This window comes from Staurois parvus, unplaced genomic scaffold (assembly GCF_062004578.1).
Source record: "Staurois parvus isolate SC_StPar_1 unplaced genomic scaffold, SC_StPar_1.0 ptg000704l, whole genome shotgun sequence".
Classification (NCBI taxonomy): domain Eukaryota; kingdom Metazoa; phylum Chordata; class Amphibia; order Anura; family Ranidae; genus Staurois; species Staurois parvus.
The window spans coordinates 4665151-4683676 of record NW_028318500.1 but is presented as its reverse complement, the minus strand read 5'-3'; the positions used below and the strand labels follow the sequence as shown (position 1 = coordinate 4683676).

At 47.1% G+C, this 18526-nt stretch overlaps 1 protein-coding gene across 1 annotated transcript in view; it reads left to right on the top strand.

The window, feature by feature from the left end:
* GGT1 (gamma-glutamyltransferase 1) overlaps nucleotides 1-18526 on the top strand; it is a 189797-nt gene that overhangs the window by 77589 nt on the left and 93682 nt on the right. The window lies entirely within an intron of this gene.

Below are 18526 nucleotides of genomic sequence, written 5' to 3'. Positions count from 1 at the left end.
CACGACGAGCACTTCTGTATTGTAGGTCCACATCTCTCAGTTTGGATGTTCCCCTGACTGATGCAGATATGTCAGCATGCTGTGAACTGACCCCATGCACTCCTCTGCTAGGTCCAGACTGTTACTTTGCCACATGCAGGCTGCCTCCCCTCAGGAAAAAGCAAGATGGAATCCTTCACTCTGCTCTCCCTAAGCATTTGAAGTTCTATTTCTTTATTAGCCTATCAGGCTGTTTCTGTTCAAGACTGCATATTCCACAATGCTTTTCAGCTGCACTTCCTGCTTAAGAAAGTCCCTGTCATTGGCTCCTTTAATGGCTCTTCTGATTGGCTCTCTCTCTATACAGTCTGAGAGGAGAAAGGAGGGGCTGAAATCCCTCACTGCCTTGTCCGTGTTCAGTGCAAGTGTCAGGTTTCAAAAGAGATGCCAGTCAGCAGATAGGATTAATTTCCCCTGCTACATGTATGTACAGTTGCAAGAAAAAGTATGTGAACCCCTTGGGATTACGTGGAGTTTTGCATGAATTGGGCATAAAATGTGCTCTGAACGTCATCAAAGTCACAACAATAGAAGAACACAGTCTGCTGAACATAATACTACACAAACATTAGATGTTGCCATGCTTTAATTGCACATAACATGTAAACATTCACAGTGCAGGGAGGAAAAAGTATGTGAGGCCCTAGCTTAATGACTTCTCCCAGAGCTAATTGGAGCCAGCAGTGAGCCAACCTTGACTCCAATCAGTGTGATGATATTGGATGTGTTGCTGACAGCTGTCCTGCCCTTAAAAAACACACACCTGTTTTGGGTTTACTGGTTTCAAGAAGCACTGTCTGATGTGAACCATGCCTCGCAGAAAAGAGCTCTCAGAAGACCTACAATCAAGAATTATTGACTTGCATAAAGCTGGAAAGGGTTACAAAAGTATCTCCAAAAGCCTTGATGTTCATGTGTCCACGGTAAGACAGACTGTCTACAAATGGAGAAAGTTTAGCACTGTTGCTACTCTCCCTAGGCGTGGTCGTCCTGTAAAAATGACTGCAGGAGCACAGCGCAGAATGCTGCATGAGGTAAAGAAGAATCCCAGAGTGTCAGCTAAAGACCTACAGAAATCTTTGGCACATGCTAACATTTTTGTTGACACATCTACAATAAGGAAAACATTAAACAAGAATGGAGTACATGGGAGGACACCACGGAGGAAGCCATTGTTGTCCAAAAAGAAGATTGCAGCACGTTTGAAGTTTGCAAAAGAGCACCTGGATGTTCCACAGCACTACTGGCAAAATATACTGTGGACAGATGAGACCAAGATTGAGTTGTTTGGGAAGAACACACAACACTATGTGTGGAGAAAAAAAGGCACAGCACACCAACATCAAAACCTCATCCCCACTGTGAAACATGGCGGAGGGAGCATCATGGTTTGGGGCTGCTTTGCTGCCTCAGGGCCTGGACAGATTGTTGTCATTGATGGGAAAATGAATTCCAGAGTTTATCAAGACATTTTGCAGGAAAACGTACGACCATCTGTCCGCTAACTGAGGCTTCGCAGAGGATGGGTGATGCAACAGGACAATGACCCAAAGCATACAAGTAATTCAACAAAACAATGGCTGCAACAGCACAGAATACGCCTTCTGGAGTGGCCCAGTCAGAGTCCTGACCTCAACCCTATTGAAATGCTGTGGCATGACCTTAAGAGAGCGATTCACACCAGACATCCCAAGAATATTGCTGCACTGAAACAGTTTTGTGAAGAGGAGTGGTCCAAAATGACTCCAGATGGTTGTGCAGGTCTGATCTGCAACTACAGGAAATGTTTGGTTGAGGTTATTGCTGCCAAAGGAGGGTCAACCAGTTATTAAGTCCAAAGGTTCACATACTTTTTCCTCCCTGCACTGTGAATGTTTACATGTTATGTGCAATTAAACCATGGCAACATCTAATGTTTGTGTAGTATTATGTTCAGCAGACTGTGTTCTTCTATTGTTGTGACTTAGATGACGTTTAGAGCACATTTTATGCCCAATTCACGCAAAACTCCACGGAATCCCAAGGAGTTCACATACTTTTTCTTGCAACTGTATGTTATTTGCCTGTAAAAGCCTAACTTGTGTAGACACCCAAAAGCCGTGAGGCTGCTACTTGGCACCACCATCTTGAATCTGAGATCAGCAGCCCCAGCAGAACCAGAGCACTTGCTCAAGGAACACTCTGTAGCGGGAGTCAGCAACCAGAAAATTGTGATCTACAAGTAGATCTCGGCCAGGTGATTGGTAGATCATGGTTAGGGCTTGATAACCAACCATCCCAGAGCATCAAGCAGAGGGACTGCTTGTAAAGTTGGAGCTGTAGTAGGGAGTAAGAGCCTCATAAGTTGATGTCTCCTCTGTAGTGCTGGCTCCTACACCCTGTCATGGATGGTGGGAGTAGCACCTGCTAAGCATGATCCATTCAAGTGAATGATGCCGCTCTGCAAGTGCCCTGCAACCTTGTGCAGTACAATAAACAAGGGGTTAAACAGGCAGTGATGCGTTGTTTCTCACCACCTGCTCTAACCCCTTGGACCAAGCAGAAGCATGCAGTTGCTGGGCACTTGCAGAGTGGCCCCATTTACTTGAATGGGTCTCGATTGACAGGTGGTAGCACCCACCAAAAGCAACAGGGGGTGTAATTCCTGCTGGTTCATGTGTACACCTTTGGCTACTGCCTCAGCAGCTAAAGGGGCTAAGGATTGGGGATGGTAAGACCGTGACACAACTGCAGGGTTTTACCACCCCCTAACTTTACATGTGAAAGATTGCTTCTGCCAGATGCAACTAAGGACGCATTCACAAGTGCAGCAGGCACTGCTTCTCCTCTGCAAAGGGATCCAAGTGTGTTTGACAGGTGGTGAGGAGGTGATATGTTACCTCCTCGCCACCTGATTTAAACCCATGATTGCTGTGCAATGCACACCATTGCGACATGGTAGTATGGCAATTAGAGGTTTAAATCAGGTGTGAGGAGGTGACACTTTGCACGTAGATCTTTGACTTCTTCCATGTTGTTCAGGTAGATCTCCACCTTTTTAGACCCCTGGTCTATAGTAATTATCTTTCACTCACTCATTCATTCACATAAACCTTTATGTGTGGGGAACAGAGAATCTGGGCCAGCACAGAAAGTAATAAGACACTGTCAGAATAGGAGAGGGTTATGACATGCAAAGAGAATGTGGTTGTGTTAGGAAATTGACTCTTCCTATAGAAGTCACATTTACTAGCAATGGTACCAAGTGAAAAAAAAAGATACAAATGTGGATTAGTTTGTTGGTACCCTTCTATGCAAAATTAAACTACAATTTTTTTCTGAAATAACTTGAAACTGACTAAAGCAATTTGGCATCCATCATTGTTTATTTCATATTTAATGAAAATCAAACTTTGATTTTGAATTTTGATTCAACAGACTGTTTTAAATGATAAAACAAATAAAAATATAATGGACAGAAATGATTGGCCCCTAATCTTTAGAGTTAATCATTGTAAACAATTGATTTCTATAGCTCTCATTGAGCTATCACCATTCTCCACCTGCCAAAAGGTTGTTTGGCACACTCTTGAACAAACTACTTCAGCTGTGTCAGGTTTGAAGAATGCCTTTGCCAAACTGCATGTTTCAGCTCTTTCCATAGATGTTCAATAGGATTCAGATTGGGCACATAGAAGGTCACATTAAAATAGTTCAGTGTTTTGTTCTTTGCCATTCTTGGGTCTTTTAGTTGTGTGTTTTAAATCATTATCCTGTTGGAAGTAACATAACATGAGGTGGTTTAGATGCATGCTGCTCTTGCACTTTTTTTTTTCAACAATGCAGAGTGTACTTCAAACAAAAGGCAGCTCTAGGAACTGATGGTCAGTAACAATTGAATGCTCCCCTTTGAGCACCCCAAGCCTACAAGTTGATGAATAACAAATGGCAGAGCATAGGGAGGGGGTGGCTGTACATTGGACAGAAGTAGGGTGCCCCAAGTACAGCCTGGGTTCAGGATCTAAGGGGGTTTCACAGGGACATAGAAATAGATATGAACACTACCACAAGTATGTCAAGGTACTACATGGTGCAGCACCTAGAAATGTTCTAGACAAGGTCAGGTTGCCAGGTCAGTACATCATTTGGACCTGATAGCAGGGGGATTTATACTCACTCTGGTGGCTGCAGCCATCAGGCTTGTGTATAAAACGGACAGGCAGACTCCTGCTTGTCAAGTGGAAGCAGGTGGGTGGCTGCGCTTCCACATGTAATCATGGGCTACACTTGCCCATCTGCAGGCCTGGCGCCGACATGGCACATGCCATTGGGTGGAGTCCACTCTCCTCCCCTTCTTGCTGTGAGCCGGAAAGCGATGTGCATGACGTCACTTCTGGGTCAACCCTGTCACTTTTGCACATCTGCATTGCAATAAATTCAGTGGAGCCCAGAGGTGACATGCAGGGTCTTTAAGACCCTGGATGTTTCATTAAAGAGAACCTGTTACCTAAAAATCATCACATAGTGTCCCCTATGTGATGAAAAAAAAGAGGTTATGCCCCCCCACCTCCACATATATGCATGTATGAACGTAAACTCACATGCCAGGGGCGCCTACGCATGAAAATGTTCATTCTGGTATACATGTTACATATCGCCATGCACGCCGGAGTGTGAGCGATAATTCTAGCACAAAAGCCCCTCCTAACACTAATCCGATGACTTGTAGGGGCTTTTCAAGTATTGCCATTTCGCACACAAATTTAAGGTTTGACATGTTGGGTATCTATTTGCTCAGTGCAACCTCAACTTTTATATTTTACCAAAACTTGTGTAATGTGTATGTTTGCCCTAAAATTCACTTTAGTGTGTTTTTTACTGAAATTTTGCATTTCTTAGACCTCTGCGTGTGACAAAAAATTGGAACTACCACTATTTTATTCTCTAGGGTGTCTGCTTTCAGGAAAAATATAATGTTTGGGAGTTTTCTGTAATCTTCAGGGTACTTTGTAGACTCTGCAGTATGTGCATCAGATTAACAAATGAAAAGTGGAAATTTCAAAGAAGCTTTTATTAGAAAGTCAATATTGTTGAATACTGAGTTGGCCCACCCTTTGCAGCTATAACAGCTTCAACTCTTCTGGGAAGATTGTCCACAAGGTTTAGGAGTGTGTCTATGGGAATGTTTGACCATTTTTCCAGAAGTGCATTTGTGAGGTCAGGCACTGATGTAAAACGAGAAGACCTGGCTTGCAGTCCTGCTCTAATTCATTCCAAAGGTGTTTTATTGGATTGAGGTCAGGACTATGTGCAGGCCAGTCAAGTTCCACCACCACAAACTTGTTCATCCATGTCTTCATGGACCTTGTTTTGTGCACTGGTGCGCAGTCATGTTGGAAGAGGAAGGGGCCATCCCCAAACTGTTCCCACAAAGCTGGGAGCATGAAATTGTCGAAAATGTCTTGGTATGCCAGCGTCTTAAGAGTTCCCTTCAATGGAACTAAGGGGCCAAGCCCAACCCCTGAAAAACAACCCCATACCATAATCCCCCTTCCACCAAACTTTACACTTGGCACAGTGCAGTTAGGCAAATACTGTTCTGGCAACCACCAAACCCAGACATGTCCATTGGATTGCCAGACAGAGAAGTGTGATTCATCACACTTGGCACCCAGTGGCAGAAACCGCAAAGCAACCTTAAAACAGAACCAAGCCTCTTCCATATTTCACATGGAGATCTTTTTGAAAGCTTAATTTTTTTCATCTGTAAACATAGAACTGATGTGATTTCCCAAAATGTTTTAGTTTTGTCTTTTCTGTCCAAAGGACATTTTGTCAGAAGGATTATGGCATGTCAGATTGCCTTTAACACATTCCAGTTTAGCTTTTTAATGTTTTCTTTTCAACAGTGTAGTCTTCCTTGGTCTTCTTCCTTCTACTGTTGTTCAAAAAGCATTTGACACACCTTTTCTTAGAGTTCAGCTTGTATCTCTTTGAAAATGTTTCCTTCTGTTCAATCTGGGGTTGATTTTCCTATTTCAGCCATGTCCAGGGAGGTTGGCTACACTTCACACTATCTTTCTGTTTAACACGGGGTTGATTTTCCTCTTTCAACAATGTCCAGGAAGGTTGGTACACTTCCATGGCCTTAAACGCCTTGCTAAAATTTGAAGATGTAGTCATAGGAACATCATGCTGTGTGAAAATGGTCTTACAGTCATTACATTCAACAAACTGGTATATAATTTTCTTTCAGACCTCTTCAGATCTTCTCTTTTGCTTTCTCTGGTCCATGTTCAGTGTGGAGCACACAATGTACCAAAAAGCAGAGCAAATCACTTTTTTCCATTTGAATGGCTGAATGACAACATGAATAAAGACATATGTAATACTAATTAAAGAAAATAGTTTGTTTGAAATGTCCTTATGATCCCATTATTTATAATCAATTCTAAGGGTACCAACAAATCTGTCCAGACCATTTTAGAATACCTGTACAATAGGCAATAGATTATCTATTTTCACACTTTCTTTGTTTTACTCTATGACATACTAAAGGCATGTCATTGGCTGCAAGCTCTGATCGAATGCTGGCTTTCCAGCATGACTGTTCAAAAAAGAGGAGTACTCGCTTACCGAAATTCATCCGGTTCCTGCTGAACCCACTGAATTTTGGTACATGTGTACTGGGCTTTGGGCAAAACTGAATCTCACACCAGCAGATGCAGTTTCAGTGGATGCAGCTAGTTTTATTTTAAAGATTGCAGTTTTACAAAAATTAATTCAGACAAACAAAACATATAGCCATCTGGCACTGAATAAAGAATTCAGATTTTTCAGTATGAAATATTATAAGCTTTGCTTTTGAAAGACTGATTTCTGGGAATTGGTTTGATGTCCATACTGATATGTCAGTTATTCAATTACTGATGGGCAAGGAGGCTGTAGCGGTAGAGTAGAGAAATAAACATTGGTGTTGACAGCATAGAGATTATATTGGAAACCATGCAAGGTTATCAGCTGAGCAAGTGAAGGATTGTAGATAAAGAATATAAGGAGTAAGTGCCTTAGGAGATCTCTACAGAAAGAAGAAGAGGAAAGGAGGAGGTAGAGATGTAGGTGACACTGAAGGAGCACTTAGGTAGGAGTACCAGGAAAGAGCAGAGTTTAGGAGGCCAGGGGAATGGAGTTTGTAGCCAGATACTTAATTAACAAGTTATGACAGTTTGCAATGACTCTTTACACTATCACTGAACTGATATGCTGATTAGTCTTACTGTCTGCCTCCTGCCAGCAGGGGGAGCTGAGAAGTCAAGGAGCTCCAAAGACTTCTATGCTGCCAGCAGTCAAATGTAGAAAATGAAGTTGAGGAAGGTAGGCATATTGTGGACCTCTGTTGAAGTGTATTTCCCAGAGGGGGAATGCCAGCAGGAAGGGAAAGAGTTGCATTTTCTCAGGCTGTAGAGAACACAGCATTCTCTTGCCATGAAGGAGCCTGGAGAGTGCACATTACTATCCAGTGTGCACCACCATTGCTGCATAATGGTGGACTGAACAGATTTAGAAGTTCTGAGTCCAGATTTGACAACAGCCAGAGTCACCTGGGTGCAGAGCAGAGAGTGGATATATCCCTGTGAGTGGCTGGATGGTGAGCTGCAATATCACTGGTGAGCTGCAGCTGTGGGGATTTACTATCTGCTGCTAGACAGACTGAGCCCTTTAGGTACTGACAATACAGCCAATTAGTAGCCTTATTGCTACCTGAAGGCTTGACTAGGACTATTCTCATATGCTCCAACGGTACAATTGGGCCCCAACTCTAGCCAGCTGAAGAGTTAGGACTGAATACTTTGTTACATAGTTACATACTGTCCCTTTACAGCTGCTACACAGAGACCTTTACTTATTTCCTATGCTAAATGATACCTTTCAGGGGACATTGCACCATACCCTAGCCATTCTCCTAGAGTGCACTCTAGATTAGTTCTAAAATTATTATTCACATTGCAGTTAATGCTTGTATGCACTGTTTATTGCTGACTTTGCTGATTCATGAGTTAATTCTGGTCTAGAGGTACATAAATATATTTTAGGTTACTTTAGCATAGTGATTATACTGTCCAGCAGATTGTGTTTGAACCTACCTTCTGTATGCTCATTTATGCACAAACTACTATCTGTAGTACTCCACACATACCAATACATGGAGTTAGTTTACCACTAAACAGTCTTGTATTGTCTATTTCCTGATACTATTTCACAGTCAAGTTAAAGGTGTGCACACGTGTTTTCCTATAAGTGCATGCAGTAACTTTCACTCAACCAGGTATGCCAGAGGGGCTGAGGTTGTCCTTAAACAGAGAACCCAAATTACCAAGCTACTTCTTCAGGGGTAGTGCTACAAATGTTTGAGGAGGAAGAGGTGGTCAGCTGTGTTGAAGGCGACAGAAAGGTCTAAAAGTATAATAAGTATTGTGTTAATAAGTCATTTGTAAGTTTTAGAAGGGCAGTTTCTGTGGAGTGTTGTGGGCCAACGCCAGACTGTAAGGCGTCTAAAAGGTTATTAGTAAGGTAGCAGCTCAGGCGGTTGTAGTTTGGAAGTGAAAAGTTGCAGTGTTGGCAGTGGGAGATGTAAGTATAAGCTTATTTCTTTATTTTTTGAGTATTATAAATGCATTATTCAGGTGTGATGATAGTAAAATACAAGCACTGTAAGTTCATGATGCAGCAAACCTGATGCTGAACTTTCTGATGCTAAAACTCCCCAAAACAACCAAGCGTTAAACTCTAACCTAAAGAGCAAAATTGCCATAATCCTGCGTTTTAAAGCTGTAGGTAGAGAAAAATATGTTGATCTGACAGAAATCCTAACTTTATGGTTGGAATAAAAACAGTGTTTTTTTGTGCATTTAAATCTCAGTTGGTGTTGTCATCTGAGGCTGTTGGACTACAGAACTCGATCTATCCTGTACACCTCTCTATCCCACGCCATGTGCATACATCAGTTGCTTTCCCAGCAAAACACTGCTTCTGTCTTGACTTCCAAAAGTGTGTCCATACACTGTGTGAATGGAAAGGGCTTTTGGTAGAGGTAGTTCTGAGGGAATAGTTATGTGTGTAGAAACTGAGCTCTTAGCAGCTGCCCCATAGGTATTTTAAAAGCCAAGTGATGATATCACAGGGAATAATAAAAACAGTTTTTAACTACAGGAACAAGATACAAGAACAAATTTGGGGAAATGCTCTACGGGGCAAGAGAGGTTTGGGGGTGAATGTGGGTAATGCCTAGACTCACACTTTATAAAAACAGCATTTGATTTTTTTTAAAGTATTAGAGATTCTGTATATAGCCCTACAGAATGGACAGTGCACAGTCCACATGTGTTTATCTGCTGCTTATCTGCAAACATGAAACAGGAACTTTATTATAGAGAAAAGACCTAGAGTTTAACCATAGATGCAGCTACAAACTTATAAACACTGCCATCTACTGGTTGAAGAATACATCTCTACTGAATACTGATGTAGCTGTTATACAAAATTACATGAACATTGTATTTCAACACAAAGGATATGCAAAACACTTTCAGAAAACTGCAGATATGCAGAACACATTTGTCAGTGCTTTCAGTACTTACTGACTAAGCTGTAACTGCTTCTAAATATGTACTTACTATATTACTTGTCGTTTCTGTGGAGTGTTGTGGGCCAAAAATCAGGGAATGTAATTTTCACCAAACATTCTCTGGTGGAGAATCGATCACTGACATTTACAGTACATGAACATGGAAGATTATCCTGCCAACAATGTTTGCTCAATGTCAGATTCACTGCTTTATAAATATGCCCCTTAAAATGATTCTTTAAATTCTAAAATAACCTCTGATGTAGCAAGTTCCTGCAAACAACCTATACACGTTTATTTAAATAGGGTTTCTACTATTTAAACCCTAGGCTTATCCAAACTGTTAGGTAAAAATTAAAAAAAAAATGATGTGAACAAGCAGCTTGAGGTGATGGCAGCATATGTACAGTAATATTCTTATTGTCACTGGCTTGTGACAGACCATTGCAGGGGAGCAAGTCTTCTGGCTTTGAAACCTGTAAATTGTCACGAGTAAGAACATTGGGTAATAAAATGCTAATTGGCAACCATAGCAATAATACATTTTATATCTTGTTACAGCTTAATTTAGTTTACAACATCGATTGGTATATAATAATTTAGTAATGCTTTATAATATTTTGGAAATAGCAGTGTATAAACTGGGTTTCCCCTTCATGTGTTCAATCCAAGGAATATTGATATGTTTTTGAAATTTTTGGCTGTCCTACTCCAGAAGGCACCTCATTCATCCAGGCAACTTCTCCCATAATGTAAATTAAATGTAATTATGGGACTGTAATGGCAGTGACAGATGAGTGGTCCTGAGGACCCAGATGTACAAATGTCATAATTAGCATCTACTCTGAAATATTCCATAATTAAAATTTTTGAATTGTAGCCCTCTTTGTCCCCAAATTGTCCCCAAACAGGATATTGCACCAAATTTGTAGCTAAATAAGCGAACCAGAACCTTTTGCTAAGTGAAACAGTGGGTTTGATAATAAAGTTGGCAGTGTCCCTTAGGACAGGGCCTCTGTGAACAGCAGGTGATTCCATTCCTGTGAAATTACCCAGTAATCGAATCAAATTATGCAAATGAACCACTGTAACAAGTGTATAACACTAACAGTAAGTATATAGATGCACTTCAGTATGGAGATATTACAAGCTTTATAGGACTAAAAATTAATAATAGTACAAACCGGAAAAGGACCCAACAAAAGTTCAGGTGGGATTGTGTACATATGCCCAGTGATGAATTAGGAGTGCAGAAAGAGGAACTGAGGTGTATGGAAGGGATGGCATTAGGACACAGTGTAGGGAGACAGTCCACAGTGTAGCAATGGGCACAGCACTGATAAACAGTCCATGGAGTAGCAATGGGCACAGCATGGATAGACAGTCCATGGAGTAGCAATGGGCACAGCATGGATAGACAGTCCATGGAGTAGCAATGGGCACAGCATGGATAGACAGTCCACGGAGTAGCAATGGGCACAGCATGGATAGACAGTCCACGGAGTAGCAATGGGCACAGCATGGATAGACAGTCCACGGAGTAGCAATGGGCACAGCATGGATAGACAGTCCACGGAGTAGCAATGGGCACAGCATGGATAGACAGTCCACGGAGTAGCAATGGGCACAGCATGGATAGACAGTCCACGGAGTAGCAATGGGCACAGCATGGATAGACAGTCCACGGAGTAGCAATGGGCACAGCATGGATAGACAGTCCACGGAGTAGCAATGGGCACAGCATGGATAGACAGTCCACGGAGTAGCAATGGGCACAGCATGGATAGACAGTCCACGGAGTAGCAATGGGCACAGCATGGATAGACAGTCCACGGAGTAGCAATGGGCACAGCATGGATAGACAGTCCACGGAGTAGCAATGGGCACAGCATGGATAGACAGTTCACGGAGTAGCAATGGGAACAGCATGGATAGACAGTCCATGGAGTAGCAATGGGCACAAAATGGATAGACAGTCCATGGAGTAGCAATGGGTACAGCATGGATAGACAGTTCACAGAGTAGCAATGGGCACAGCATGGATAGACAGTTCACAGAGTAGCAATGTGCACGGGGAGTTTGGAGGTAGCTATATGGTCCAGCAAGGGGAAATGATCCTAAAAGTGGTGCTACGGCACAGCAAGGGAAGGTAGAATAGCACAGCAAGGGTTAAGTGTCCATGGAGAGGAAATTGGGCACAGCAAATGTGAAGCACTCCCCAAGGCAACAATATGACATGGCAATGGCAAATGATCCTCAGAACTGCATCATAGCACAGCAAGGGTTGGTGATTAGAGATGAGCGAAGTATTCAAAAATTCGATTCGACTGATTCGGCGAATTAGTGGAAAAATTTCGATTCGAGTCGAATATATTCGCTGTGAATTTAACTTAAAAAAGGGTGTTTCTAGGCTTCAGAGAGACTTAATATTAGTGCTGAACACTGTACCTTTAATTTAAATGCCCTTGGAGTCTGCTGGGGAAGAGAAATAATACTGTCAGTCAGTATGACATGCAGATGAGTGCCGTCGATCTTAGAATCACCGCACACTTCACTCATTTGGGCAGTCACGGGGCCAAAACCAGAGTGTGGAGCCACAGTGTGGCGGTGGAGGCAGCAGCAATGGGAGGCCATACAGCACCCTATGACAAAAATGGAAACCACCAGCAGTGTGAGGAGACCTGAAAGTGGCACATGGCAGAGTGTGGCGATGGAGACAGCAGCAATGGGAGGCCGTACAGGGACCCATGACACACTCTGGACCTGGCAGCAGCATGAGGAGGCGGTACAGGGGCCCATGGCAGATTACGGGCCTGGCAGCAGCATGAGGAGTCGGTACGGGGGCCCATGGCAGATTACGGGCCTGGCAGCAGCAATGGGAGGCGGTACAGGGACCCATGACACACTCTGGACCTGGCAGCAGCATGGGGAGGCGGTACAGGGGCCCATGACAGATTACGGGCCTGGCAGCAGCATGAGGAGTCGGTACGGGGGCCCATGACACTCTGGACCTGGCAGCAGCATGAGGAGGCGGTACAGGGGCGCATGACAGATTACGAGCCTGGCAGCAGCAACTTGGACAGGAGGACGTTCAGCTTCTGCACCGTCTGGTGCGTGCTCGCAAACTGTTGTCTCTTGGAAACGGATTCCAAGAAAGACTGCTGATGGAATCCGTGAAGAGGAGTAGCAGGAGAAGGAGCATCTGAACGAGCGGAATATGCCAACAAGCGACAACAGGGGCCCATGACAGATTACGGGCCTGGCAGCAGCATGAGGAGTCGGTACGGGGGCCCATGGCAGATTAGGGGCCTGGCAGCAGCTATGGGAGGCCCGTAATCTGCCAGCACCCTATGACAAAAAATGGAACCCACCAGCAGTGTGAGGAGACCTGAAAGTGGCACATGGCAGAGTGTGGCGATGGAGACAGCAGCAATGAGAGGCCGTACAGGGACCCATGAGAGACTCTGGACCTGGCAGCAGCATGAGGAGGCGGTACAGGGGCCCATGGCAGATTACGGGCCTGGCAGCAGCATGAGGAGTCGGTACGGGGGCCCATGGCAGATTACGGGCCTGGCAGCAGCAATGGGAGGCGGTACAGGGACCCATGACACACTCTGGACCTGGCAGCAGCATGGGGAGGCGGTACAGGGGCCCATGACAGATTACGGGCCTGGCAGCAGCATGAGGAGTCGGTACGGGGGCCCATGACACTCTGGACCTGGCAGCAGCATGAGGAGGCGGTACAGGGGCGCATGACAGATTACGAGCCTGGCAGCAGCAACTTGGACAGGAGGACGTTCAGCTTCTGCACCGTCTGGTGCGTGCTCGCAAACTGTTGTCTCTTGGAAACGGATTCCAAGAAAGACTGCTGATGGAATCCGTGAAGAGGAGTAGCAGGAGAAGGAGCATCTGAACGAGCGGAATATGCCAACAAGCGACAACAGGGGCCCATGACAGATTACGGGCCTGGCAGCAGCATGAGGAGTCGGTACGGGGGCCCATGGCAGATTAAGGGCCTGGCAGCAGCTATGGGAGGCCCGTAATCTGCCAGCACCCTATGACAAAAAATGGAACCCACCAGCAGTGTGAGGAGACCTGAAAGTGGCACATGGCAGAGTGTGGCGATGGAGACAGCAGCAATGAGAGGCCGTACAGGGACCCATGAGAGACTCTGGACCTGGCAGCAGCATGAGGAGGCGGTATAGGGGCCCATGGCAGATTAGGGGCCTGGCAGCAGCTATGGGAGGCCCGTAATCTGCCAGCACCCTATGACAAAAAATGGAATACCCCAGCAGTGTGAGGAGACCTGAAAGTGGCACATGGCAGAGTGTGGCGATGGAGACAGCAGCAATGGGAGGCCGTACAGGGACCCATGAGAGACTCTGGACTTGGCAGCAGCATGAGGAGGCGGTATAGGGGCCCATGGCAGATTAGGGGCCTGGCAGCAGCTATGGGAGGCCCGTAATCTGCCAGCACCCTATGACAAAAAATGTAACACACCAGCAGTGTGAGGAGACCTGAAAGTGGCACATGTTTGGGGCATGATTCATTGCGGATTTAGTCAGTTGTGTCAGGAACTGGTGGTTTGAAATCCAGACTAATCCACGCCTGATTCATTTTCACAAACGTCAGTCTCTCCACACTTTGGGTGGACAGTCGTGTCCTCCGCGGAGTTGCAATACCTCCTGACGCACTAAACACGCGCTCCGATGCCACGCTACTGGCCGGGCATGACAGCCTTTCAAGGGCAAATTCAGCTAGTTGGGGCCAAAGGTCAAGTTTCGTTGCCCAGTAGTCAAGGGGATTGTCTACCTCGGTTGGCAGGGTGCTGTCCAAGTAGGCCTAAGCCTGTTGTTTGAGGTCCTGCTCCAGGTCCACCTGATGCTGCTGCTGCTGCTGCTGCGGCTGGTTAGTAGTTTCCTCACTGCGCTGGTGAAGAAAGCTACTCATCATCGACTGCAGACTGAGGCAGCCGCTGCTGGTGGAGCTGCCACTGCTCCTACCACCCCACCCCTCCCCTGCTGCCATGGCAGCGGAACGCGAGCGCACAGGGCCCACAGTGTCTGAGGATGGACGTTGGCGCAGACAGGCAGAGACCAGCTGACTACATAGGTGGTTTTTATAGTACGTTATTTTGGCCTCCCTCTCAGCAGGTGTGAAAAAGGCCACCATTTTTGAACGGTAGCGAGGGTCCAACAAGGTGGACAGCCAAAAGTCATCCCTCTGTCTGATGGTTATTATTCGGCTGTCGCTACGCAAGCAACCGAGCATGCTATGGGCCATTTGTGCCAAGGAATGCGAGGGACTCCCTGCCTCCATCTCCACAGCATACTGCCATGGTGCGTCTGGGTCCTCTGTCTCCTCCTCCTCCTCCTCCTCTACCAGATGCTCCTGCTCCTCCACTCCTGTCCGCTGAGTGGAAAAACAACCCATTTCACTCAATAATTCCTGAGCACCAATGTCCTCCTCTACCTCCTCCTCCTCTTCCTGTCCTGCCCCCACAGGGGTCATGTGGCGTTGAGATCTGTGCGCCACGTCTACCGCACCCTGACCAGCCATTGTTAACAGCATTTGTTCCAGGACGTGCAACAGAGGAATGACGTCGTTCATCCCATAGTCCTGCCGACTCACGAATAGCGTGGCCTCCTCAAAGGGCCTGAGCAAGCGCAGGTGTCACGCATGAGCTGCCAATGGCTGACATCTAAGTTACACAGGGAGTACCTTTATCCGCTTTTAACATCAGGAAATCTGTGATGGCCTTTTGCTGTTCGTAAAGGCGGTCTAACATATGTAGGGTTGAATTCCACCTTGTTGCAACGTCACAGCATGAGGAGTCGGTATAGAGGCCCGTGGCAGATTAGGGGCCTGGCAGCAGCTATGGGAGGCCCGTAATCTGCCAGCACCCTATGTCAAAAAATTCAACACACCAGCAGTGTGAGGAGACCTGAAAGTGGCACATGGCATGAGAGACTGTGGACCTGGCAGCAGCATGAGGAGGCGGTATAGGGGACCATGACAGACTCAGGACTTGGCAGCAGCATGAGGAGGCGGTATATAGAGGCCTATGGCAGATTAGGGGCCTGGCAGCAGCTATAGGAGGCCCGTAATCTGCCAGCACCCTATGTCAAAAAATTCAACACACCAGCAGTGTGTGAGGAGACCTGAAAGTGGCACATGGCATGAGACACTGTGGACCTGGCAGCAGCATGAGGAGGCGGTATATAGGGGCCCATGGCAGATTAGGGGCCTGGCAGCAGCTATGGGAGGCCCGTAATCTGCCAGCACCCTATGTCAAAAAATTCTACACACCAGCAGTGTGTGAGGAGACCTGAAAGTGGCACATGGCAGAGTGTGGCGATGGAGACAGCAGCAATGGGAGGCCGTACAGGGAACCATGAGAGACTCTGGACCTGGCAGCAGCATGAGGAGGCGGTATATAGGGGCCTATGGCAGATTAGGGGCCTGGCAGCAGCTATAGGAGGCCCGTAATCTGCCAGCACCCTATGTCAAAAAATTCAACACACCAGCAGTGTGAGGAGACCTGAAAGTGGCACATGGCATGAGACACTGTGGACCTGGCAGCAGCATGAGGAGGCGGTATATAGGGGCCCATGGCAGATTAGGGGCCTGGCAGCAGCAATGGGAGGCCCGTAATCTGCCAGCACCCTATGTCAAAAAATTCTACACACCAGCAGTGTGTGAGGAGACCTGAAAGTGGCACATGGCAGAGTGTGGCGATGGAGACAGCAGCAATGGGAGGCCGTACAGGGACCCATGAGAGACTCTGGACCTGGCAGCAGCATGAGGAGGCGGTATATAGGGGCCTATGGCAGATTAGGGGCCTGGCAGCAGCTATAGGAGGCCCGTAATCTGCCAGCACCCTATGTCAAAAAATTCTACACACCAGCAGTGTGTGAGGAGACCTGAAAGTGGCACATGGCAGAGTGTGGCGATGGAGACAGCAGCAATGGGAGGCCGTACAGGGACCCATGAGAGACTCTGGACTGGGCAGCAGCATGAGGAGGCGGTATAGGGGCCCATGGCAGATTAGGGGCCTGGCAGCAGCAATGGGAGGCCCGTAATCTGCCAGCACCCTATGTCAAAAAATTCTACACACCAGCAGTGTGTGAGGAGACCTGAAAGTGGCACATGGCAGAGTGTGGCGATGGAGACAGCAGCAATGGGAGGCCGTACAGGGACCCATGAGAGACTCTGGACCTGGCAGCAGCATGAGGAGGCGGTATATAGGGGCCTATGGCAGATTAGGGGCCTGGCAGCAGCTATGGGAGGCCCGTAATCTGCCAGCACCCTATGTCAAAAAATTCTACACACCAGCAGTGTGTGAGGAGACCTGAAAATGGCACATGGCAGAGTGTGGCGATGGAGACAGCAGCAATGGGAGGCCCTACAGGGACCCATGAGAGACTCTGGACCTGGCAGCAGCATGAGGAGGCGGTATATAGGGGCCTATGGCAGATTAGGGGCCTGGCAGCAGCTATAGGAGGCCCGTAATCTGCCAGCACCCTATGTCAAAAAATTCAACACACCAGCAGTGTGTGAGGAGACCTGAAAGTGGCACATGGCATGAGACACTGTGGACCTGGCAGCAGCATGAGGAGGCGGTATATAGGGGCCCATGGCAGATTAGGGGCCTGGCAGCAGCTATAGGAGGCCCGTAATCTGCCAGCACCCTATGTCAAAAAATTCTACACACCAGCAGTGTGTGAGGAGACCTGAAAGTGGCACATGGCAGAGTGTGGCGATGGAGACAGCAGCAATGGGAGGCCGTACAGGGAACCATGAGAGACTCTGGACCTGGCAGCAGCATGAGGAGGCGGTATATAGGGGCCTATGGCAGATTAGGGGCCTGGCAGCAGCTATAGGAGGCCCGTAATCTGCCAGCACCCTATGTCAAAAAATTCTACACACCAGCAGTGTGTGAGGAGACCTGAAAGTGGCACATGGCAGAGTGTGGCGATGGAGACAGCAGCAATGGGAGGCCGTACAGGGACCCATGAGAGACTCTGGACCTGGCAGCAGCATGAGGAGGCGGTATATAGGGGCCTATGGCAGATTAGGGGCCTGGCAGCAGCTATAGGAGGCCCGTAATCTGCCAGCACCCTATGTCAAAAAATTCTACACACCAGCAGTGTGTGAGGAGACCTGAAAGTGGCACATGGCAGAGTGTGGCGATGGAGACAGCAGCAATGGGAGGCCGTACAGGGACCCATGAGAGACTCTGGACCTGGCAGCAGCATGAGGAGGCGGTATATAGGGGCCTATGGCAGATTAGGGGCCTGGAAGCAGCTATAGGAGGCCCGTAATCTGCCAGCACCCTATGTCAAAAAATTCTACACACCAGCAGTGTGTGAGGAGACCTGAAAGTGGCACATGGCAGAGTGTGGCGATGGAGACAGCAGCAATGGGAGGCCGTACAGGGACCCATGAGAGACTCTGGACTTGGCAGCAGCATGAGGAGGCGGTATAGGGGCCCATGGCAGATTAGGGGCCTGGCAGCAGCAATGGGAGGCCCGTAATCTGCCAGCACCCTATGTCAAAAAATTCTACACACCAGCAATGTGTGAGGAGACCTGAAAGTGGCACATGGCAGAGTGTGGCGATGGAGACAGCAGCAATGGGAGGCCGTACAGGGAACCATGAGAGACTCTGGACCTGGCAGCAGCATGAGGAGGCGGTATATAGGGGCCTATGGCAGATTAGGGGCCTGGCAGCAGCTATAGGAGGCCCATAATCTGCCAGCACCCTATGTCAAAAAATTCAACACACCAGCAGTGTGAGGAGACCTGAAAGTGGCACATGGCATGAGACACTGTGGACCTGGCAGCAGCATGAGGAGGCGGTATATAGGGGCCCATGGCAGAT